Raw genomic sequence first — 11,720 nt, forward strand, 5'->3', positions numbered from 1 at the left:
ATTGCTAAAGTCATCAGAGAGTGCTAGTGCTAAGCTGCACCAGTAAGCTGTGAACCCGATTAAACCAATTTTCTGTTTTAAAAAAAACTGACCAGGTAACCTTATAATATCATTCAAGTAGCTTCTAATACTAATATAATGATAATATTATAATATTATCTCTCTTCTCTCATGAGTTGATTCCGGTTCGTCAAACTGAGACTATTTACGAAAATCAGAATCAAAACTCCTAACCAATACGGTTCAAAAACTAGGTTCTTCGTGACTGCGTTATCAAGCTTGCCTCAAAAAAGGTTCTATCTTAAAGATGACATAATGACAATGAGGATTGAGATACTTTATGATATATCAAAGGTTCTCCCCTTATTGATCCTCTGGAGTTCTCCGTACTTTCAGAAAAGATCTCGCGTACTCGAAAATCAGGGTTGTTACATATGGTCCAGTCTGAAATCATGTTAGGAGGGCACCTTCTGATCGGTTGCTTGTACCTCTCCTATGCTTCATAGAAGGATTCACCCTCTTTCTGTTTGAAGGTTTGAACTTCCACCCTAAGTTTGCTCAGCTTCTGAGGTGGAAAGAACTTGGTCAAAAATGCATTGACCACCTTCTCCCAAGAGTCTAGGCTTTTCTTAGGTTGATAATCCAGTCATAATCTAGCTCTATTCCTTACAGCAAAGGGGAAAATGATAAGCTTGTAAATTTCTGGATCCACTCCATTAGTCTTGACAGTATCACAGATCTGCAAGAAATCAGAGATAAATTTGTTGGGATCTTCCTGTGAAAGTCCATGAAACTAGCAGTTCTGTTGAACTAAAGTGACCAGTTGAGGCTTCAACTCAAAATTATTTGCGCCAATGACAGGTATAGAAATGCTTCGTCCATAGAAGTCAGAAGTAGGTGTAGTAAAGTCACCTAGTGTAAGGTCCTACATCGGTTGGGGAGGGGAACGAAGCATGCCTTATAAGGGTGTGGATACTTTTCCCTAGCATGACGCATTTTAACGAGTGAGTGTAGGGGCTTCAGCTATCATCCCTATCATCAAAGGCAAAACTGTGAGGCCTTGTATGCCAAAACGAAAAATATTGTGCTAGCGGGTGGTCTGGGCTATTAGAGATGGTACCAGAGCAGGAGCCCGGATCGATCTGCCAGCGAGGGCGCTGGGCTCCCTTAGGGGGTGGATTGTAAGGTCCCACATCAGTTGGGGAGGGGAACGAAGCATGCCTTATAAGGGTGTGGATACCTCTCCCTAGCATGACGCGTTTTGACAAGTGAGTGTGGGGGACTTCGACTATCATCCCTATCATCGAAGGCAAAACCATGAGGCCTTGTGTGCCAAAGCAGACAATATCGTGCTAGCGTATGGTCTGGACTGTTACGCCTAGGACCTTTGATAAACCACTATTTTATGGTTTATCTTGTGCTAATTTGAGTGGTTTTTATCAACTCTTTACTCACTTATTCATATGATTTGCATGATTTTATAATTCCTTACCAATTTTATTCTACGGTTAAAAACTAGCTTCCTAGACATTTAAATTATATAATTTTAATCCCCCTTTATACCATTCGATACCGTGATCTGTGCGTTAAGTGTTTTCAGGCTTTATAGGGCAGGAATGGCTTAGAGGATGGAAAGGAAGCTTGCAAAAAATGGAAGGAACGCAAGGAAATAAAGAAGCTGACCAGCGAGGAGCGGCGCGGGCGCGCACTTGGCGCGCACGTGCACATCAGCGCATCCACACATCGACGCGCACGCGCACATGGCGTGGACGCGCAACAAGAAAAAAGCACAATCGATGCGTGCGCGCACCTGGTGCATCCGCGTGACATGCGCGACGTACTGCAACTGCAAAAGTCAATGGGGGCGATTTCTGCGCTATTTTTGACCCAGTTTTTGGCCCAGAAAACACAAATTAGAGGCTACAGAGTGGGGGAATCCATTCATTCAATCATTGACTTCTCATTATTCACTTTTCATAATTTAGATGTAGTTTTTAGAGAGAGAGGCTCTCTCCTCTCTCTAGGATTTAGGATTCCTAGTTTTATGCTATTGAATTGGATATTACAGAGTGACTATCTCCATTGAAGACTTCATCATTCTAGTTTGTTTCCTGACTTATCACTTACTCTTCCATATTCTTAATCCTTGTTCAGAGTTACAATTGGATTGCTTTTATGAATTTAATTTTATTATTTATTTAATTGCTTCCATTTTTATTCCAATTATCATGTCTCTTTTCTGCTCCTTTTTCATAACAAGGAAGATGGTATTCATGTGATAGAGTAGACTCCCAACTTGACTTGGAAGTTGATTAAGAGGGGACCCTTGAGTTGAAATACTCAAGAATTAATTGGTAATTGGAAGTTTTGGCTAGCACTCTTGTTACTATTGCTAATCCTTCCCAAGGGAGAGGATTAGGACTTATGAATAGAAGTTGTCTTAACTACTTGACTTTCCCTTATTTAACTAGGTAGAAACAACAATCAATTATTAACTGATCTCGAGAAAATCCAATAAGGATAGAACTTCCGATTAATCTCTCATAGTCAAGGCTTTTATTGTTATTGTTTTATTTTCTCTACAATTTACTTTTTCTTGTTCTCTTATCCAAAACCCTAAAACACACTTTTCCATAACCAATTATAGCACACCTCCCTACAATTCCTTGAGAGAGGACCCGAGGTTTGAATACTTCGGTTATCAATTTTATTAGGGGTTTGTTACTTGTGGCAAACAATATTTTGTACGAAAGGATTCTTGTTGGTTTAGAAACTATACTTACAACGGGAATATATTCGTGAAATTCTTTCCTAGCAAAAATCCGTTCGTCAAAATAGCGCCGTTGCTGGGGAATTGCAAACGTGTGCCTTATTATTGGTTATTGTAAATATTTGTTTTTGCTTATTTATTTCTTTTTTGTTTTAAATTTTTATTAACTACTATGAATTCTCACCCCTCTGGCTTTAAGTTTGGTTCCAATGTTGTTGTAAGGAATGGAAGCTATAATGAGAACATGCATCAAGGTTGGAAGAATCAAATATGGGAGAAACCACAAGGATTTGATCAACCCTCTTGGCAACAACCCCCTCCAATGCACTATAACCAACCTCCACCGAATTGCTATGGTCAAGAGCCATTCCAGGGTGCGTACCAAGATGATGGATATGGTGGACCCCTTGTAGTTACCAACAAGCCCCACCATACACCTACGAACCCCCTCCTCAACATAACTCTGAACCACCATACTCACAAGCCCCTTTCCACCATTCACCTCCATATGACTCTAATCCTTATCCACCACACCAACCACCATATGAACCATACCCAGAACCACCACCTCAATATTCACCATCTCCATATCCTTATCAAGAAGAACTACCTCTGTGTTATGAGCCCTTTCTCCCAACAAATAAACCCTCCTATCCACCCCAAACTTCCATGAAAAACACACTTACCTCTCTCATTGGTCTCACCTCTAAACTCCAGAATCTTATATCCCGCATGGACCAACCCTCTACCCCCAATATTCAACCCTCGAGCTTCACTGCACCACCACCCTCTGTGCAAGAATACCCATATCCATCAACCCAAGAGCAACATGATCCCAATGATGCTATTGATATTGAACAAGAGAGAAGGTATCGTCTTAGGGACGTAATCGCAATGGATTGGTTACACGCAGCCTTATTTCCAGAGGAGCAAGTGGAGGCCCAAAATGTGGAGGTATGAGAGACCCTTGAAGATGAAGGAGTAGTTGAAGGGAGTTGTCATAGAAAGAAAATCATCAAGGAGGAGTACGATTTTATGCTAAAATAATAGGAGGAAGCCATAATTATTGAAGAAGAAGAAGAAGTGGTTGCAGACTTAAGAGATGCTGAACCTCCATGGGAAAGTCTAGTCATAGAGCCTCCTTCCGAGACGCTTGAAATTGATGATGAGGAAGGTGTACAACCTCCAACGCATATCCTGGTTGAAGACTTTGAAGAGGTTGATAAAGAGATGGAGATTAAAGAAGAAGAAACACAATAATGATCAACAAGAAGATGGATGCAAAAGCAAGGTTTGGGACCCCAGAATTCATTCCAACAGTCAACACTCTTGAGGCCTTGTCACTTGCTTCCACTTGCTTGAAGGCTTTCTGCACCTATTTTGGGATCCCGGAGGCTATGGAAAGTACAAACATTAGTGGGGATTCCTGGAAGAGTTCAAGCACAAGCCACCATGACAAGTAACTCACCAACTGTCCAACTTAAGGACTTTAACTAAAAGTGCTAGGTGGGAGACAACCCACCATGTATGATCGTTCTTCTCTCTCTTTTTGGATTTCTTTTTTTTTAGTGACTCTTCTCATTATTAGTACATATAGTTTGCATCTTCATCTGCATATTGCAAAAAAAATTGGAGAAAATTTGGGCAGAAAGTTCCGTGGGAGCTGTGCAAGAAGTGTGCCTTATGCACAAACAACATCACGCGCACTTAAGATTTTGGCACCTCACACGTGGCCCTGAAAATCAGCGTAAAAAGGTGTTTGCCCAAAAGTTATGATGGCCTGATGCTAGTACTATGCTAGAGGCCAAAAATAGCTCACGCAAATTCGTCCCTGACACGTGCGTATCATTTTCAATTTCTGGCCACTCACGCGTGCGCGTGCCTGACGCGCATGCGTCGAATACAATTTTGGCCACAGCGCGAAGAAAACAGAGAGTTGTGCATGTGCGGAGTTGGCCTCGCGCGAGTAGCACGACCAAGGTCACGCGTGCGCGTGACCGACGCTTACGCGTCATTTGTGATTCAGCTCACTCACGCGTACGCATGAGCGACGAGTACGCGTCACGTTCTATTTTCCATCTGGTGCACGAAATTGTGATCAATACTTTTCACAACTCAATTAATCCCCGGTGATGAAACCAAAAACTTGGTGTTCAATACCATGGCATAAACACAACTTCGCACAACTAACCAGCAAGTGTACTGGGTCGTCCAAGTAATAAACCTTACGCGAGTAAGGGTCGATCCCACAGAGATTGTTGGTATGAAGCAAGCTATGGTCACCTTGTAAATCTTAGTCAGGCAAACTCAAATGGATATGGGTGATATGCGAATAAAACACAAAGATAAAGATAGAGATACTTATGTAATTCATTGGTAGGAATTTCAGATAAGCATATGAAGATGCTGGTCCCTTCCGTCTCTCTGCTTTCCTACTGTCTTCATCCAATCCTTCTTACTCCTTTCCATGGCAAGTTTATGCAAGGGTTTCACCGTTGTCAGTGTCTACCTCCCATCCTCTCAGTGGAAATGTTCAACGCACCCTGTCACGGCACGGCTATCCATCTGTCGGTTCTCGATCAGGCCGGAATAGAATCCAGTGATTCTTTTGCGTCTGTCACTAACGCCCCGCCTTCAGGAGTTTGAAGCTCGTCACAGTCATTCAATCATTGAATCCTACTCAGAATACCACAGACAAGGTTAGACCTTCCGGATTCTCTTGAATGCCCCCATCAGTTCTAGCCTATACCACGAAGACTCTGATCTCACGGAATGGCTGGCTCGGTTGTCAGGTGAGCGCTCGGTTGTCAGGCGATCAACCATGCATCGTGTATCAGGAATCCAAGAGATATTCACCCAATCGAAGGTAGAACGGAGGTGGTTGTCAGTCACACGTTCATAGGTGAGAATGATGATGAGTGTCACGGATCATCACATTCATCAAGTTGAAGAACAAGTGGTATCTTAGAACAAGAACAAGCGGAATTGAATAGAAAAACAATAGTAATTGCATTAATACTCGAGGTACAGCAGAGCTCCACACCTTAATCTATGGTGTGTAGAAACTCCACCGTTGAAAATACATAAGTGATAAGGTCTAGGCATGGCCGAATGACCAGCCTCCAAATGATCTAAGAACTAGATGTCCAAAGATGATCAAAGGATCTAAATTAATCCAAAGATGAAAATACAATAGTAAAAGGTCCTATATATAGAGAACTAGTAGCCTAGGGTGTACAAAGATGAGTAAATGACATAAAAATCCACTTCCGGGCCCACTTGGTGTGTGCTTGGGCTGAGCATTGAAGCATTTTCGTGTAGAGACTCTTCTTGGAGTTAAACGCCAGCTTTTATGCCAGTTTGGGCGTTTAACTCCCACTTTGGTGCCAGTTCCGGCGTTTAACGCTGGAAATTCTGAGGGTGACTTTGAACGCCGGTTTGGGCCATCAAATCTTGAGCAAAGTTTGGACTATCATATATTGCTGGAAAGCCCAGGATGTCTACTTTCCAACGCCGTTGAGAGCGCGCCAATTGGGCTTCTGTAGCTCCAGAAAATCCGCTTCGAGTGCAGGGAGGTCAGAATCCAACAACATCTGCAGTCCTTTTTGGTCTCTGAATCAGATTTTTGCTCAGGTCCCTCAATTTCAGTCAGAAAATACCTGAAATCACAGACAAACACACAAACTCATAGTAAAGTCTAGAAAAGTGAATTTTAACTAAAAACTAATAAAAATATACTAAAAACTAACTAGATCATACTAAAAACATACTAAAAACAATGCCAAAAAGCGTACAAATTATCCACTCATCACAACACCAAACTTAAATTGTTGCTTGTCCTCAAGCAACTGAAAATCAAATAAGATAAAAAGAAGAGAATATGCAATGAATTCCAAAAACATCTATGAAGATCAGTATTAATTAGATGAGCGGGGCTTTTAGCTTTTTGCCTCTGAATAGTTTTGGCATCTCACTCTATCCTTTGTAATTCAGAATGATTGGCTTCTTTAGGAACTCAGAATCTAGATAGTGTTATTGATTCTCTTATTTAAGTATGATGATTCTTGAACACAGCTACTTATTGAGTCTTGGCCGTGGCCCAAAGCACTCTGTCTTCCAGTATTACCACCGGATACATACATGCCACAGACACATAATTGGGTGAACCTTTTCAGATTGTGACTCAGCTTTGCTAGAGTCCCCAATTAGAGGTGTCCAGGGTTCTTAAGCACACTCTTTTTGCCTTGGATCATAACTTTATTTCTTTCTTCTCTTTTTATTTTCGTTTTCTTTTTCTCCCTTTTTTTCGAAATTTGCTCTCTTTTTTTTTGTATTCACTGCTTTTTTCTTGCTTCAAGAATCATTTTTATGATTTTTCAGATCCTCAGTAACATGTCTCCTTTTTCATCATTCTTTCAAGAGCCAACATTCATGAACCACAAATTCAAAAGACATATGCACTGTTTAAGCATACATTCAGAGAACAAAAGTATTGCCACCACATCAAAATAATTAAACTGTTATAAAATTCGAAATTCATGCAACTCTTTTCTTTTTCAATTAAGAACATTTTTCATTCAAGAAAGGTGATGGATTCATAGGACATTCATAACTTTAAGGCATGGACACTAAGACACTAATGATCACAAGACACAAACATAGATAAACATAAGCATTAAAATTCGAAAAACAGGAAAAATAAAGAACAAGGAAATTAAAGAACGGGTCCACCTTGGTGATGGCGGCTTGTTCTTCCTCTTGAAGATCCTATGGAGTGCTTGAGCTCCTCAATGTCTCTTTCTTGTCTTTGTTGCTCCTCTCTCATGATTCTTTGATCTTCTCTAATTTCATGGAGGAGGACGGAGTGTTCTTGGTGCTCCACCCTTAGTTGTCCCATGTTGGGACTCAATTCTCCTAGGGAGGTGTTTAGTTGCTCCCAATAGTTTTGTGGAGGAAAGTGCATCCCTTGAGGTATCTCAGGGATTTGATGATGAGAGGGGTCTCTTGTTTGCTCCATCCTCTTCTTAGTGATGGGCTTGTCCTCATCAATGGGGATGTCTCCCTCTATGTCAACTCCAACTGAATAATAGAGGTGACAAATGAGATGAGGAAAGGCTAACCTTGCCAAGGTAGAGGACTTGTCCGCCACCTTATAAAGTTCTTGGGATATAACCTCATGAACTTCTATTTCTTCTCCAATCATGATGCTATGAATCATGATAGCCCGGTCTATGGTAACTTCGGACCGGTTGCTAGTGGGAATGATTGAGCGTTGGATGAACTCTAACCATCCTCTAGCCACGGGTTTGAGGTCATGCCTTCTCAATTGAACCGGCTTTCCTCTTGAATCTCTCTTCCATTGGGCGCCCTCTTCACAAATGACTGTGAGGACTTGGTCCAACCTTTGATCAAAGTTGACCCTTCTAGTGTAAGGATGTTCATCTCCTTGCATCATGGGCAAGTTGAATGCCAACCTTACATTTTCCGGACTAAAGACCAAGTATTTCCCACGAACAATAGTAAGCCAGTTCTTTGGATCCGGGTTCACACTTTGATCATGGTTCTTGGTGATCCATGCATTGGCATAGAACTCTTAAACCATTAAAATTCCGACTTGTTGAATGGGGTTGGTAAGAACTTCCCAACCACTTCTTCGGATCTCATGTCGGATCTCCGGATATTCACTCTTTTTGAGTGAAAAAGGGACCTCGGAGATCACCTTCTTCAAGGCCACAACTTCATAGAAGTGGTCTTGATGCACCCTTGTGATGAATCTTTCCATCTCCCATGACTCGGAGGTGGAAGCTTTTGCCTTCCCTTTCCTCTTTCTAGAGGTTTCTCCGGCCTTGGATGCCATAAATGGTTATGGAAAAACAAAAAGCAATGCTTTTACCACACCAAACTTAAAAGGTTTGCTCGTCCTCGAGCAAAAGAAGAAAGAAGAGAGTAGTAGAAGAAGAAATGAAGGGAAAGGGAATGGCTTTGTGGTTCGGCCAAAAGGGGGAGAAGTGGTGTTTAGGTTGTGTGAAAATGAAGGAGTGAAAGAGGGTTTATATAGGAGTGGGGGAAGGGTAGGGTTCGGTCAAGTGAGGGTAGGTGTGGGTGGGAAAGTGGTTTGAATTTGAATGGTGAGGTAGGTGGGGTTTTATGAAGGATGGATGTGAGTGGTGAAGAGAAAGATGGGATTTGATAGGTGAAGGGTTTTTGGGGAAGAGGTGTTGAGGTGATTGGTGAAGAAGAGAGAGAGTGGTGGGGTAGGTGGGGATCCTGTGGGGTCCACAGATCCTGAGGTGTCAAGGAAAAGTCATCCCTGCACCAAATGGCAAGCAAAAATGCGTTTTGAGCCAATTCTGGCGTTAAACGCCGGGCTGATGCCTATTTCTGGCGTTTAACGCCAAGAGCTTGCCCTTTTCTGGCGTTTAACGCCAGTCTGGTGCCCCTTTCTGGCGTTAAACGCCCAGAATGGTGCCAGACTGGGCGTTAAACGCCCAACAGCTAGCCTTACTGGCGTTTAAACGCCAGCACGCTCTCCTCCAGGGTGTGCTATTTTTCTTTCTGTTTTTCATTTTGTTTTTGCTTTTTTTCATTGATTTTGTGACTTCTCATGATCATCAACCTACAAAAAACATAAAATAACAAAGGAAAATAGATAAAATATAACATTGGGTTGCCTCCCAACAAGCGCTTCTTTAATATCAGTAGCTTGACAGAGGGCTCTCATGGAGCCTCAGAGATGATCAGAGCAATGTTGGAACCTCCCAACACCAAACTTAGAGTTTGAATGTGGGGGTTCAACACCAAACTTAGAATTTGGTTGTGGCCTCCCAACACCAAACTTAGAGTTTGACTGTGGGGGCTCTGTTTGGCTCTGTTTTGAGAGAAGCTCTTCATGCTTCTTCTCCATGATGACAGAGGGATATCCTTGAGCCTTAAACACAAAGGATTCTTCATTCACTTGAAGGATCAATTCTCCTCTATCAACATCAATCACAGCCCTTGCTGTGGCTAGGAAGGGTTTGCCAAGGATGATGGATTCGTCCATGCACTTCCCAGTCTCTAGGACTATGAAATCAGCAGGGATGTAATGGTCTTCAACTTTTACCAGAACATCCTCTACAAGTCCATAAGCTTGTTTTCTTGAATTGTCTGCCATCTCTAGTGAGATTTTTGCAGCTTGCACCTCAAAGATCCCTAGCTTCTCCATTACAGAGAGGGGCATGAGGTTTACACTTGACCCTAGGTCACACAAGGCCTTCTTGAAGGTCATGGTGCCAATGGTACAAGGTATTGAAAACTTCCCAGGGTCTTGTCTCTTTTGAGGTAATTTCTGCCTAGACAAGTCATCCAGTTCTTTGGTGAGCAAAGGGGGTTCATCTTCCCAAGTCTCATTTCCAAATAACTTGTCATTTAGCTTCATGATTGCTCCAAGGTATTTAGCAACTTGCTCTTCAGTGACATACTCATCCTCTTCAGAGGAAGAATACTCATCAGAGCTCATGAATGGCAGAAGTAAGTCCAATGGAATCTCTATGGTCTCATTTTGAGCCTCAGATTCCCATGGTTCCTCATTTGGGAACTCATTGGAAGCCAGTGGACGTCCATTGAGGTCCTCCTCAGTGGCGTTCACTGCCTCTTCTTCCTCCCAAAATTTGGTCATGTTGATGGCCTTGCACTCTCCTTTTGGATTTTCTTCTGTATTGCTTGGAAGAGTACTAGGAGGGAGTTCAGTAATTTTCTTGCTCAGCTGACCCACTTGTCCCTCCAAGTTTCTAATGGAGGACCTTGTTTCAGTCATGAAACTTTGAGTGGTTTTGATTAGATCAGAGACCATGGTTGCTAAGTCAGAGGTGTTCTGCTTAGAGTTCTCTGTCTGTTGCTGAGAAGATGATGGAAAAGGCTTGCTATTGCTAAACCTGTTTCTTCCACCATTATTATTGTTGAAACCTTGTTGAGGTCTCTGTTGATCCTTCCATGAGAGATTTGGATGATTTCTCCATGAAGGATTATAGGTATTTCCATAGGGTTCTCCCATGTAATTCACCTCTTCCATTGAAGGGTTCTCAGGATCATAAGCTTCTTCTTCAGATGAAGCTTCCTTAGTACTGCTTGGTGCATTTTGCATTCCAGACAGACTTTGAGAAATCATATTGACTTGCTGAGTCAATATTTTGTTCTGAGCCAATATGGCATTCAGAGTGTCAATCTCAAGAACTCCTTTCTTCTGACTAGTCCCATTGTTCACAGGATTCCTTTCAGAAGTGTACATGAATTGGTTATTTGCAACCATTTCAATCAGCTCTTGAGCTTCTGTAGGCGTCTTCTTCAGATGAAGAGATCCTCTAGCAGAGCTATCCAAAGACATCTTGGACAGTTCAGAGAGACCATCATAGAAAATACCTATGATGCTCCATTCAGAAAGCATGTCAGAGGGACACTTTCTGATTAATTGTTTGTATCTTTCCCAAGCTTCATAGAGGGATTCTCCTTCCTTCTGTCTGAAGGTTTGGACTTTCACTCTAAGCTTACTCAATTTTTAAGGTGGAAAGAACTTTGCCAAGAAGGCATTGACTAGCTTTTCCCAAGAGTTCAGGCTCTCTTTAGGTTGTGAGTCCAACCATATTCTAGCTCTGTCTCTTACAGCAAAAGGGAATAGCATAAGTCTGTAGACCTCAGGGTCAACCCCATTAGTCTTAACAGTGTCACAGATTTGCAAGAACTCAGCTAAAAACTGATGAGGATCTTCCAATGGAAGTCCATGGAACTTGCAATTCTATTGCATTAGAGAAACTAATTGAGGCTTAAGCTCAAAATTGTTTGCTCCAATGGCAGGGATAGAGATGCTCCTCCCATAGAAGTCGGGAGTAGGTGCAGTAAAGTCACCCAGCACCTTCCTTGCATTGTTGGCATTGTTGTTGTTTTCGGCTGCCATGTGTTCTTCTTCTTTGAAGAT

The 11,720-nt window shown here is 42.1% G+C and overlaps 1 non-coding gene across 1 annotated transcript; it reads left to right on the forward strand.

Moving 5' to 3' along the window:
* Positions 1-447: 447 nt before the first annotated feature.
* On the forward strand, positions 448-556 carry LOC112792883 (small nucleolar RNA R71). The gene has a single exon (XR_003197603.1). It is a non-coding gene; the product is annotated as a small nucleolar RNA R71 (small nucleolar RNA).
* The last annotated feature ends 11,164 nt before the right edge of the window (positions 557-11,720 follow it).

Source organism: Arachis hypogaea, chromosome 3 (genome assembly GCF_003086295.3).
Source record: "Arachis hypogaea cultivar Tifrunner chromosome 3, arahy.Tifrunner.gnm2.J5K5, whole genome shotgun sequence".
Classification (NCBI taxonomy): Eukaryota; Viridiplantae; Streptophyta; class Magnoliopsida; order Fabales; family Fabaceae; genus Arachis; species Arachis hypogaea.